Source organism: Parus major, chromosome 8 (assembly GCF_001522545.3).
Source record: "Parus major isolate Abel chromosome 8, Parus_major1.1, whole genome shotgun sequence".
Taxonomy (NCBI): Eukaryota; Metazoa; Chordata; class Aves; order Passeriformes; family Paridae; genus Parus; species Parus major.
The window spans coordinates 1,254,919-1,267,126 of NC_031777.1; the positions used below are offsets into that span (position 1 = coordinate 1,254,919).

At 42.2% G+C, this 12,208-nt stretch overlaps 1 protein-coding gene across 2 annotated transcripts in view; it reads right to left on the reverse strand.

Annotated features, from left to right (window-relative positions):
* The window catches only part of METTL11B (methyltransferase like 11B), a 29,969-nt gene extending 17,767 nt beyond the window's left edge, over positions 1–12,202 (reverse strand). For both annotated transcript variants that reach the window (XM_015636708.1, XM_015636706.1), the window contains exon 1: positions 11,984–12,202. The gene's annotated coding sequence lies outside the window, so the exon portion shown is untranslated. The remainder of the gene's footprint in view (positions 1–11,983) is intronic.
* Positions 12,203–12,208: the final 6 nt, after the last annotated feature.

The window sequence follows — 12,208 nt, forward strand, 5'->3', positions numbered from 1 at the left end:
TAATCCTGCCCTACACAAAAAAAGTGAAGATCTCCAGAAGGCTGTATAAACACTACTTCTATTATTTTATGTGATCAAATCCCTGTTGCAGCTCTGTAATCTATAAATTGCTGTGGGCACACCCTTGGTCCTCTGGTCCTAGTGCAGCTTAGTGAGTGAATCTCAAGAGCACTGAGCCTTTTAAAGCACTTTCTGAGCATTTCCTGCTGCTGGCAAAGCTTAGATCAAACAGATTTTTGCCCAGAACTGTGTGATAGTGAGCACATAAATAGCAGGGTTGGATTTGTTTTGGGGTTTTTTGTTGTGTTTTTTAATTAATTTTTTTGGGGGGGAGGGGGGTTTGGTTGGTTTTGTGGGTTTTTTATTGGTTTTTTGGTTGGTTGGGTTTTTTTGTTTTTTTTTTCCACAAAGTGGATGCTTCATTTTCTATTTGTCAACAGCAGCATATTAATATTTTCTGATAAGAACAACTCACAAAGTGGTTCATGCTGTCTCTTTCTGAACAGGAGTAGTATCAGTCTACCCAGAAGCTGTGAACAATTCAAGCACTATTACACATCCCACACCTGCATTAACAAGAAGTGTGGGGTTTGAGTATGGGCACCATGACACCCATGCTACCTCTGGTGTGACTGCTGAAATGTGAGCAAACCCTCACCTCAACCTTAGTTTCCTTTCCCAAATGGCCATTTGACTCTTTCTGAAGTTGAAGCCAGCTACCCAGCCTTTTTCTTGGTGGTAGGGACCCTGGAGAATCCAGAGCTCTGGATAAAGTGGGGAAAACTAAATTAAAATAACAGTCTACATCCATAATGCCTGCTCAAGTCATTGGCTTGAACAGCTTTTGGTCTAAAATAAGAATGTGCTTGTATTTATGTGGGTAAGCAAATAGTTGCTCTGTGTGACTTCCTCTTCCTTCCTGTGAGATCAGGCAGCTCTGCAACAAGAGGTTTAGCAGAAATTAAAATGAGGGATCAGTTAGAGCAGCTTGTTAAAACACCTGCAGCTCATCTCTGCCTAAGCAACTCATTTAAAATAATATTTCAGATGGTTTATGATGATTTGCTGCAAGATCCAAGGCTTGTTGCAGCATCAGGATATTTAAAGAGGAGTTGGACTTACTTTCATATTAGTAGGTAACCACCTGTCCCTGAATGATTTGAGCTGTACATGCTACTTCTGAAACACATCAGCTGCACAGAAGAGAAAAATAAAAACATGTGCACAAGCTCCACGAATCACAGAGATCACAAAGGGTCAATGTTGCCTTTAAATAACTGTGTTCTGCTTACAAAACACCTGGTATGCAATCTAATTTCCACACAGACAAGCCATCAGGACTGCTGTATGATATCTCTTTATCTTAGAAAGGCCTCTGTAGTCATTGCTCGCCCTCACACTCATGCTTGGCATATGCTGTCAGGAATAGATGTGGTTAAAACAAGTAATTTTTGTTTTCTCTTTGACAACAAGTTTTTAAGAGGTCCAGAATGATGTTGACAGAAGAGGCACGGGCAGAGAGCACACGTGTAGTCCTGAGGGCAGTGAAGAGCAGCTGCAAGGTTGGATGGCAGCTGGTAACCTTTACAACTGCCTGCTGCCTGGATTGTTCTGGCTGCAGCTCCAGTGGCTCATTCAGAGCAGCAGTGAACGCCCCTGTCAGGCTGGAAAACAAAAATATGACAGTGGATGCACAAATTGTCTGACTTGCAGAGGTCCAGAACTCTTAGTCACAATGGGTCCAATCAGATTCAGCAGTTTTCAAAATTATTACTGTGGAAATAATTTAGTTTTGAGTTGACTGTGGAATTGACAAAAAAAAAAAAAAAGTACTTTGGGTTGATGAGAAACTGAAATACTGCACTTTTCTCACACAGAAAAAAAATTCTGTGTTGGGCCAAACAAAATGTTTTGGTTTGTTAGCAGGGCTATTTCCTTGCTAATTTTTTATTTGTTTATTTGTAATCAGATTCAGGTAGAGTTGGTTTCAGTCTATGATTTACAAATGCAAACAAGAATAATGTCTCCAGCAGACCGGTCAGTCTTGCAAAATCATTCTGTGGCAAGGAAATGCAAAGCAAAGCAAGTCCTTGGGTAAAGACCCAACCTTGGGAGGACAGGACTCCTGATGTCTCAGGAGAAACCCTTGCTTTGAACCACATTTCCAAAGCAGAGTTCACTGCTTGTAGGTCAAGATGACTCACAGCCTTCAGGGCATATCCTGCACAATTCCCATGCGCTTTCATGGGTGCAGTCACAGCAGCAATCTGTTATCGTTTATACAATTGGAATTTAGCAATCTGGAATTCCATCTAAAGCAACAAAACACGGCATCTGAGCCCTATGGGTAAATATATTAAAATTAACTGAACTGAAATTGGCCAGAGCTCTATCCTTATGGAGGGAACACACACTTCTTTCCCTCTAATCCTTCTAGCCCTGGTGCCAACACTAAATTATATTATAAAGGGAGTGAGTGAAGCCACTCTTGAGTAGGAGAGGCAGCTTGAAGATCATGTCCCAAGCACAGTGAGAGTCCCTGATTTGGAGATCCACAAACAGTATGCTAACACAAACAGCAATATTTGGGGAGGCCTCCTGAACGCTTTGGCTGTGAGGGTTTTATTTGGTTCTGGTTAGGGACGCTCAGTAGTGCTGAGGATGAAGGGAAGGAAGGGCAGGGTTCCTGATGAAACTGCAGCAGGGGCTGCTCTGTTGTTCTTGATAAGAAGCATGACAGCTGTGCCCACAACATCTGGTTCTCATTGAACCCTAGTGAGAGTTCCTTGCTGAGTCTCTTCCACCCCAGATGTGGTGGTTTAATTGATGGAGCCTGAGAAGTTTTTAGGTCCAGTGTGGAATGCCGCCTTTCACTGTGATATGTGACGCCAGATACAGTAAGGGCTGGGCTGCTCAGAGCCATCTTTTAAAAGCATTTAATTTCAATATTGAATTTTGAGTCTATTGCCCTCTGTTGGCTCAAGTGCAGGGTAAAGCTCCTTCTTGAGGTGAAAGCTAACAAAAATCTCCTCCTGGCTGAGTGGGGAGGCTTATGGAGTTTGGAAAATGCAGGATCAAGCCTGTTGTAGCCTTGTGCATGTGAGTGTGCACAGCTCCTGTGCCCCCATAGCTCTGTTTAAGAATGCAGGCACAGCTCTAACCAAGGTGGAAGGGGCTCTGGAAACTGCCTGCCTCGGCCATTGAAGACTGCACATAAAAAGAAAGTTTTCAGGAGTGATCAGAGGGGATCGTGGTTTGGTGAGCAGGGATAAAAAGGATGCTGCACACTCATGAAACAGCACAAAAAGCAATGCAGAAACCCCTCAGGGAGAACTGGGCAAGTGGGAGATAAGTTAGCCTTAATGTCTTTCAGCTCTGGCATGCAACTGCCAGAAATGCTTTGGTGGAAAGTCTCTCAAGGATTTATTTTCAATTCCAAAGCAAAAGAAAGATGGCAACCCACACCATCAAAGCTCCTTCTGCACACAACACTGCCAGAAAAAACATGCCTTTCCACTTCCTCTCAGCTGGATCCTTCCTACCTAAGGCATGAGACTGACCCATCTGCTCAGACCACAGAGCTACTGCCCAGTTACCCTGTGTCTGACAGCCACTGGCAGCAGATTTAGGAAACAGCCTAAATCCATTAGGTAGGAAATGTGCTTTGGTGAGCTCTTAGCACTTCTGTGCTGCTCCTGCACAGAGCCAGACCAGGTATTTTCCTGAACTCTTAGAAGGCCCAGGCATGAAGCCCCTCCAGTGTGGGAAAACCAGGGCAGACGCTGGTGCTGTGACATGAAAGTGGTGATGGCAGATGCTGGTGCTGTGACATGAAAGTGGTGATGTCAGGATGAGACAGCCTTTGAGTGGAGTGTGAGCATCCTGACAAAAGAGAAACTCCACCCTGAGAGAGAAGAGAGTGCAATGGGTAACAACAGAGCTGTAGGAAGAAGTGTTGTGTGCAGACCACGGGCGAGAGAGACCATTTAACCTTCTCAATCTGCATCTCTTTTTGCAGAGGCAGAGAAGTAAAGATCCAGACTTTCAGACCTGCAGCTCTGTGGATCCCTCCCTGCTGTTGGCTAACATCATACTGGGTCTCCCTGATCTGATACAGCAGCACATTTCACAGCAGTGGTGGTGAACATCGTTTCAGTCAAAACTGTTAGAACTGAACTGGAAAATACATTGTTCTGTGAGCCACAGAGCAACATGAGAGCTTCTTTTAGATGTGTGTCTTTCTGCCTCCATCTGAAATAAGCTCCATAGCTCCTCTCACTTGCCATCTGTTGGGAAAGATCCACCCTGGACACTGCCTGTGCTGCAGCCAGGCTGGAGCTGCTCTGGGACAGCTTGGCCAGCAGTTCCTCTGTGCTGTCTGTCTGTCTGTCTGGAGAGTGTGCACAGAGGGACTGACCCCTCACCGCTGCCAAAGAGCTGAACTCTGCTTAACTCTCCCTCAGCACAGTCCTCAGCACAGGTCTCTCCCTCATCTACCTGGCAGCCAGAGCACACAAACCTCTAGAAACTTAATTAACTTGCAGACTCCTTGCACAGCTTTCAGTGGTGATTGCACTTGGCCAACGCGTCACGAGGTTATTCAGGGGGAGGGAGAAGCAACCTGATGAAAGCATGGATAGGTAAGGCAAGATAAAACTCATTTCCTCAGGAAGTCAAAGCAAAATGAGCTGAAAGGGAAAAAAAAAGAAAAGTTGACTGTAGAGAACAAATATGACAAGTGACCTTGGAAGACCTCTGGCACCTTTAGTTCCTGAGGAGCAGTCTGGCAGAAGCCTGTGAGTGTGTTTGTGCACACAGCAGGGATGTGAGGGGGGGGTCAGGAGCTGTAAACAGCATTTTTTGTGGATCAGTAGAAGTATCAGGAGTGTTACATCCCTTGCATTTCAGATACATTTCAGTGTCTGTGACATTGCTGGCTTGATCAGCCTTCATCCTTAACCTGTCTCTGAGTTGTGTGGAGTTTCTCAATACCAGGAACTCACCAGTTAAATTCTGTTCATGCCTTGAAACATTAAATTTACCATTTCTGAAACACTAAGAGATAAATATCAAGGGGCAAGAAAACTAGATTAAACTCAACTCCTGGACAGCATAAACACACAGGAAGATGGATTGCAGAGACTAAAACCACATCTCTTCGTGTGAAATACTGCTCTTACACAGGGGAGTGGCTCAAAATTTGCAAAACCCACCTCTGTTGATGTAGAAACCTCCATGATCAAGACTGGAAATTGTTTGTTTTGCATTGATACTTTCTAGATAAACTCTCAGACTAGAAAAATTCAAAAGTCAAATGTGTGTGTGTTGCCCTTTGGAACCAAAAAATGATCAAGACATGAAAGGTTTGAGATGGTTAAATGTTTTCTCCAGGGGCTGGGGATTAACAGTCTGGGCAAGTAGCAGAGGAGGGAAATAAAAAAAAAAAAATAGGAAAATAAAAGAAGAAACTCTTAAGTGACCTGACAAGGGAAACTTAAATCTTATTTTTAAGAGGTTAGGTTGTACTAAAGCTTGAAAAATTAAATCCACAGCTGTCTCCAGAGGACTATATCTCACTGAGAAAGCTTCAAGTAAGTTTATCATGTATCCAACACCTAGACATTGGACCTCAGGGACCACTAGGATAATATTTCCTCTGGATTAGCAAGAAAGCTAGCAAGTGACATTTGTATGAGACTAACTTTTATTTTAAGGGGTTTTCTTATAAAATGATAAATGAAGAATGAGCACACTGGGAAGGAAAGTTCATGCAGTTTGTAAATCTAATACATCCCCACTATTTGTTTAAAAATGTACTGTTATCTTCTAAATTAGTTTTATTTAGTGACATCAGTAATTTGATGTTTTTATGTCTGTCATCCTCCCAGTGAGGATCAATGTGCTTTTTATAAGCAATATTTTTAATCTCATAATCCCCTTTATGAGAAATGCTTTTAATTTCAGAGACCACAAGCACTGGCACTGAGACAATATGTATGAAAAAAATTCTAGAGTAAAACTGTAGGAAACACAGGATGGATCTGGCACAATTACAGTGCTTCCCTTCTTCTGGGATTCTTCACTACTAGCCAATAAAGCCCAGGATATGTTGGAATGCTACTAATTAACTCACCTCACTAGGCCTTGCCATGACAACTGATATGCCCCTGGGTCCCAGGGGAATCTCATGAAACATAAGAGATGCTCAGCTGGGTGAGCTAAGGACAACTTTAATATGCTAACTCTGAAATCCAGCAGCAGATTGAGTTTTGTACAAAATAAAACTTGGACATCTAAACAAATGCCAAAAAAAAAGTGTAGCACAAAACACTTTTTAAAAAAATGTATTTCACTCTTTCTGTGTCTATATAAAACACACTGGTGTGAGGAACAGGCCATGGGGTCCCCACAGCAAAATGCCAGCAGTCTGAGGATGGGTTACAGCAATGTAGCATTACCCTGTTCTGCCCACAAAGAACATCAGTGATAATTGTGGTTTCCAGCTCTATAGAAAACCCTCAGTTACACACCTCTGTGCTTCTCTGTGCCTTCACAGATGCACGTGTAGGAGGTGGAATGAAGAAAAAGCATACAGAGCAAAATTAAATGGGGAAAGTGAAATAAAGGGGATGGCTTAAACAGCTTACAGATGGTAACTAAATTAGTTGAAAGCTGAAGGATTGCTTTTTCAACACACAGCTCAACAGCACTGTAAAACCTCCATTATTGTAACCCAGAAGCTCCTGAGAACCAGTAATTTCCAGAGCTGAACTCCTGGGCTCTCGTATTTTCTTACTCATGAGCCAGCCAGTCCCTGTTTTTTCCTTCCCTCAGTGCTTTCCAGGCTCCTTGAAAGCACAGCTGGGAGAGTGAAGGAATATTCTTCACCCCATGTTCCCTTGCACCTCTTGGGCCTTCTGTTGCCACCCCAGACCATCACCATCCTCCTCTGACAGCCTCTTCCAGGTGCCCCAAATGCTCTCCTGCTTTTCCCTCACCAAGCAGGGCAAAGGGGCAAGTGCACCAAATCAAACCCAAATTCACCCTCTGCTTGGTTCCTTCCATGATGGGAATAAAACAAATTAGCATCAGGACAGACCCTGGGAAAGGATTTACTCTACACACACCCACATTCTCTTTCTTAAACTCCTGTTATAAAGGCTGGTAATAATGGAGAAGCATCAACTCATAAATCCTAAGGTAAGTCATTCCATGTGTTAAGTGCTATCCCACTAAAATTTTATGCTTTATTTCAGGTCTGAATTCATCTAGCTTGAATGCCTCTCCTTGTACTTCCACTCTGCTACACTCCTTATGTGCTTTGGCTACAATTAGGTGGAAACACATACAAAAATACTGCTATCTGTAAAAACAGAAGATTTCCCTGATTTGGAGAACAATGCTGGTGTTGTCCATGAGAGTTTAAGGACTTAACAAAAAGATTTTGGCTGTAAAGTGTTGTGCAAAATCTTCAGTTTTTTAAGGAAATAACCAGTGTCTGAGGTATTTAGGATTAATATTGAAAAATTGATATTCCCCTCTTGAATCCATTTGAAATTACTTATGTCAAATGTCACCACAGCAACACCACTTCAGCTGAGGTACTCATTCCTTGCTCTCCCATTGCCTTTTTTTTTGGACAAAAACTGAAAAAAAAAAAAGGCAATTATTGTTGTGCAAAGTAGAAACGATTTGATGAACACATGCAGAATCCTTTTCTTTTGAAGGGGAGGAATTCCTGATTTATGATGAAATATAGACTTGTTCAAGTGTAAAAGAGACCCCTCCTTGAAAACACTTTAGCTAGTGCTTAACTTTATTACTGTGGCAAAATTAAGCACGTGCTTGAGTGGTTGCAGAGTCAGAACCATAAAATGTCACAGCCTTTATAGCTATGAGTCTGCTTTCTGCCTGCTGCATCTAATAAACATTAAGAGGTGAAATTCTGTCCCCACTGGGGTCAGTGGTAAACTCTCATTGATTTCAGCAGAACCAGGATTTTGCACAAGAAATCCCCCTCATTGTCATTAGGGGTCACAAGATGACATGAACAGAGAGAGGCCATCTGCTCCTTCTTGTGTGGATACTTCTATATTTAATCTTTTTGGGCTGTTTGCCAGAAAATGAGGAGAAATGGAAAATGCAAATCCTAGTGCAGCACAAATACTGAACATCCACAGCCAGAACATACTGGCAGGTAGGTGTGGCACTTTGGGATGTGCTTTAGTGGTGGATTTGTCAGTGTTAGGTTTATTCTTGGAGCTTGATCTTAAAAGGCTTTCCAACCTACATGATTCTAAGGTTCTATGACAATATACAACATGCTGCTTTGTGTTCCTCCCAGCAAAATTCCCTCTTAATTTTCTTAAAATTCCCTGGTCTCGAGTCAGACACTGGAAGTTCATGTAGATGGCTACTTTACCACAACCCCAGCTCCAGAAGGAGCTACAAGATCATCAAAGATCAATCCCATGGAAGGCAGCAATTCTGACTTCAATAGGCCAAAGGAGAAACAGCACACTCACTCTACAGTGAACTCTTTATGCAGAGATCTGCTTCTTTTCACATCTTTGGATGTTTCTTTTAACATCTGAAGCAATGGAAACCTACAGGTAATTATCTTCCCTGTTTTGAATGAGTTGCAAGGTGACATATTAGCTCAGCATTGGATTAAATATATTATAAAATACAAGTCAAGTTCTTCATGGAGAATTGTGTTCTCATTTTTGTGAAGTCTCATGTTCAAGAATTACTAAAGCACCCAGGATTTGCCAGTACAATCATGTGCAAGACTGAAAATGCCCATCTCCTGAGGAGATGTCACTGTCCCTGCTGATCAAAAAGGCACTCAAGAATCACCTTGATTAATTCCATCCAGAAGAGCTAAGCCAGACTTTCCCTTTGTGTATCAGATTTTGCTTTGCTTCGTCTCACTTCCTCCTCCCAGTATAAACTTTTAAGCCCAGGGTTTATTACCTCCATTCCTCAATCCCTTACTGTGTGACAGCACAGCAGAACAGCATCATCTCCATCCCCCCTGGAGCTGCACAGTCTAATCACCTAACATGTTTCCCTGGAAGACATCCTTTCAGAGTGCTCCAATTTATTTTAGCTAATAAAGAGTCTTAAGGAGTTTTATGCACAGTTCATTTTCCAGGGTCTAGGCAAATGCCCCATATTCATGATTTTTCCCTACAAAACCACTGAATTCTTTCTTTTCCTGAGAACAAGATGCAACCTTTGATGGATAAATTACAAATTTCAGGGTTGCTTTGGTTTCTCAACTCCACAAGACACAAGAGATTAGTCTATTACATTTTAACAATTCCATTTGCTACAGAAAAACAGTGTTGGTTATTTTGGTTGATTTTTTTTCTTTTCACAGTGATGTAAAAGAAACCAGTCCCAACACATTTTCAACATGCAGTCTTGTCATATACCAAAGGCTCATTGAAGACAATGGAAACACATTTTTGTTAGTATCAGTACTTTTCAATCCTAAGAGAACAAACAAGAAGAAATAAGATCAAGTTCACCATGAGGCAATGTGGTGGGTGTTGCTCCAATGTCACTGAGTGTATTCTGTCCATCTGGTTAATAACATCTGTCTGCAGCTTGAACAAAATATATAAATTTGGGGGTATTTGCATAAAAATGTTGCTCCATCTGTGCTTATTCTACATATACAATATGAGAACACTGCACAGTTCTGTCCTTCCTCTTGTTTTTTCCCCGCCTGCTTCACTCCTTTTGCCCAACTTCTCCTCATGTAACTTCCTCCACCATCCTCTTCCTACTCTGATTTTCTCTGTAACTCCCATGCTCTTTCACACTCTTCTTTACATTCCCTCACTACAAAAAAAAAAAAATCTCTTCTCCAACCTGACTCCAGAACAATATTTATTACAGCTGTTCTAAGAAAAAAAACCCCAAAGTCACCTTCCAAAGAAGAAAAAAAGTAGAAACACAAAAATCTTGCACATTCCAGCTTCTGCTTGCAACTTGATCACTCTTCTGCCTCAAATACACCCTCTCTTTCCTCCTCCCAATATATAATTCTACCATGCAGGTGAGGGGATCTCCAGAGCCTCATCCCATAAACCTCATCACACTATGAGCAAAGGGATGTGAGGAATTGTGCAAAACAACATCAGAAGCTCAGGGCAAGGCTGTAGAACAAAACCTCAGGCAGCACGTACTCTACAATTTAATTTTAGAACAATCTACCATGAAATACATGGGGTTTGGTGTTTATGCCATGTGGTTTTTTAAACCCAGCATCAGCTGGTTGTCACTGACCAACAGAATTGATCTTGGCAGTGCTGGTGGCTCAATACCTACAAAGCTGAGATATTCCACTTGGACTCTTCCAGGATCTGCTGTCCCTTCAGGTCCTGACAAACAGATAATTTTAGCCCAAACATCATGGCAACTTAACTGGAATAAATGTCCCTTTAATCATATTTTTCAGTTCTCACATTCTTTTGTATCATTCTCATCTTGTAATCCTTGGCCTATTTTCCATAGGTGCCTAAAAGTAGACTCCATTCACAGGCATATGTGACCAGATAAATAAGATAAATTCACAGTGAAATAAATGGAGATTGTCAGGCACTTTGTGCTCAGTAAATATCAGACTATTTATATAGCTGCAGAGTTTAATGTTTGGCTTATGCTTATCTGGAGAGCTGCTGTAATCACTGGAGAATTATCATTCTGATTAGGTAGCTGTATTTTTTTTTCTTTATGACAATATTACTGTGATAAAAATAGAATAAGCCTAGTAACAAAGGTGTTATGTTCTAGCAATGTTCTGTAAATTCATTGCACTAAGGCAGCACTTCATATTTCACAGGGTACTTTTCTTTTTCCATTTTTTGCTAAAACAAAGGCAGGCACTGTGTGGATTCCACAAATTATTTCATTCTGCTCAGTTACAGATTATGAAAGTATAAAAATTCTTAGTCTTTAATGGGATCAGTAGACATTAAGTAATTATGCTTAATATTTTGCCACAATAAAAAAAAAGCTTTGTTGTCTGTTATTTATTTCTGCATTACCCCACAACTCTGGGTAAGACAGAATTTTCAATTGTACGTTATGGGGCAGTAAAGAGTACTCCAGAAAACTACAGCCCATTAAAATCCTTTCTGAGACCTCTTGGATATGATGCTGTTTGCTTGTTCTTTAGAGTGGCTTGGAGAAAAGATAAAGGGACAGAGGATTCAGGTGCTGGCTGAATGTGTAACTTTTCCAACATGATTTTTTATTTGCAGCCACTTTGCCTGAGGCTGGAGCTACAGCAGTGTCATCTGTGTGTCAGTGACCCAAAAGGAAGATTATGTTTCAAAACACCAAGGCTGCCTTAAGGCTGGGCTTAGCCAAGAGCTGGAGTTGAGGACCAGTGACTGAAGACAGGGTCTGGAACATTTCTTGATGAGGAGAAACTGTGGGAGCTGGGAAAGCATAGTCTGGAGAAGAAAGGAGATCTCATCAATTCATATTTTGTCTCAAGGGCAGATGCCAAGAGGATGGTGCCAGACTGTTTGTGGTGTCATTCATGGCCATGGATGAGGTGCAACAGCCATGAACTGAAACACAAGTTCCACCTCAACGCAAGAAATTTCTTTGTGCTGAGCGTGATGGAGGAGGCTGTCCAGGAAGATTGAGAATCCTCCCTCTCTGAAGGCATCCCAACCCACCTGGATGCATCCCCTGCTCTGGGTAACCCTGCTTTGGCAGAAGGGTTGGCCAGGATGATCTCCAGAGGTTCCTTCCAACCCCAGCCGTGCTTTTCTGTGAACATGAAATGCCCTCACTCCTGCTGCTCGCAGCGTCCTGAAGTAGCTCTCACCAAAAACAACTTGCTGATTAATTGAAAAAACATTTTTTAATTTGTCAGGAGGGGGCAGTGATGCATATCAGTTTCAAAATAAGAAGCATTAAATAAATACAGAATACTTTGTAAAGGATACCAACCCACCTGCCTGTGCTGTAGTGAGGTCAGGTCACTTTTCACTCTCAGCCAAGCCTCCACCAGCTTGAACCGCGCAGCGTCTCAAGTTTAGAAACTTAACTTTTGTGTACATATTTAGGGAGGGGGGTGGGGTTGGGAAACCCCCACAGCTCCTTCGTTCATTTCCAGACCCCTCGCAAGCGAACAGGACGGGTCTGATCCCTCCCGTGAGGGGCCGGCAGCCGGCGGCGC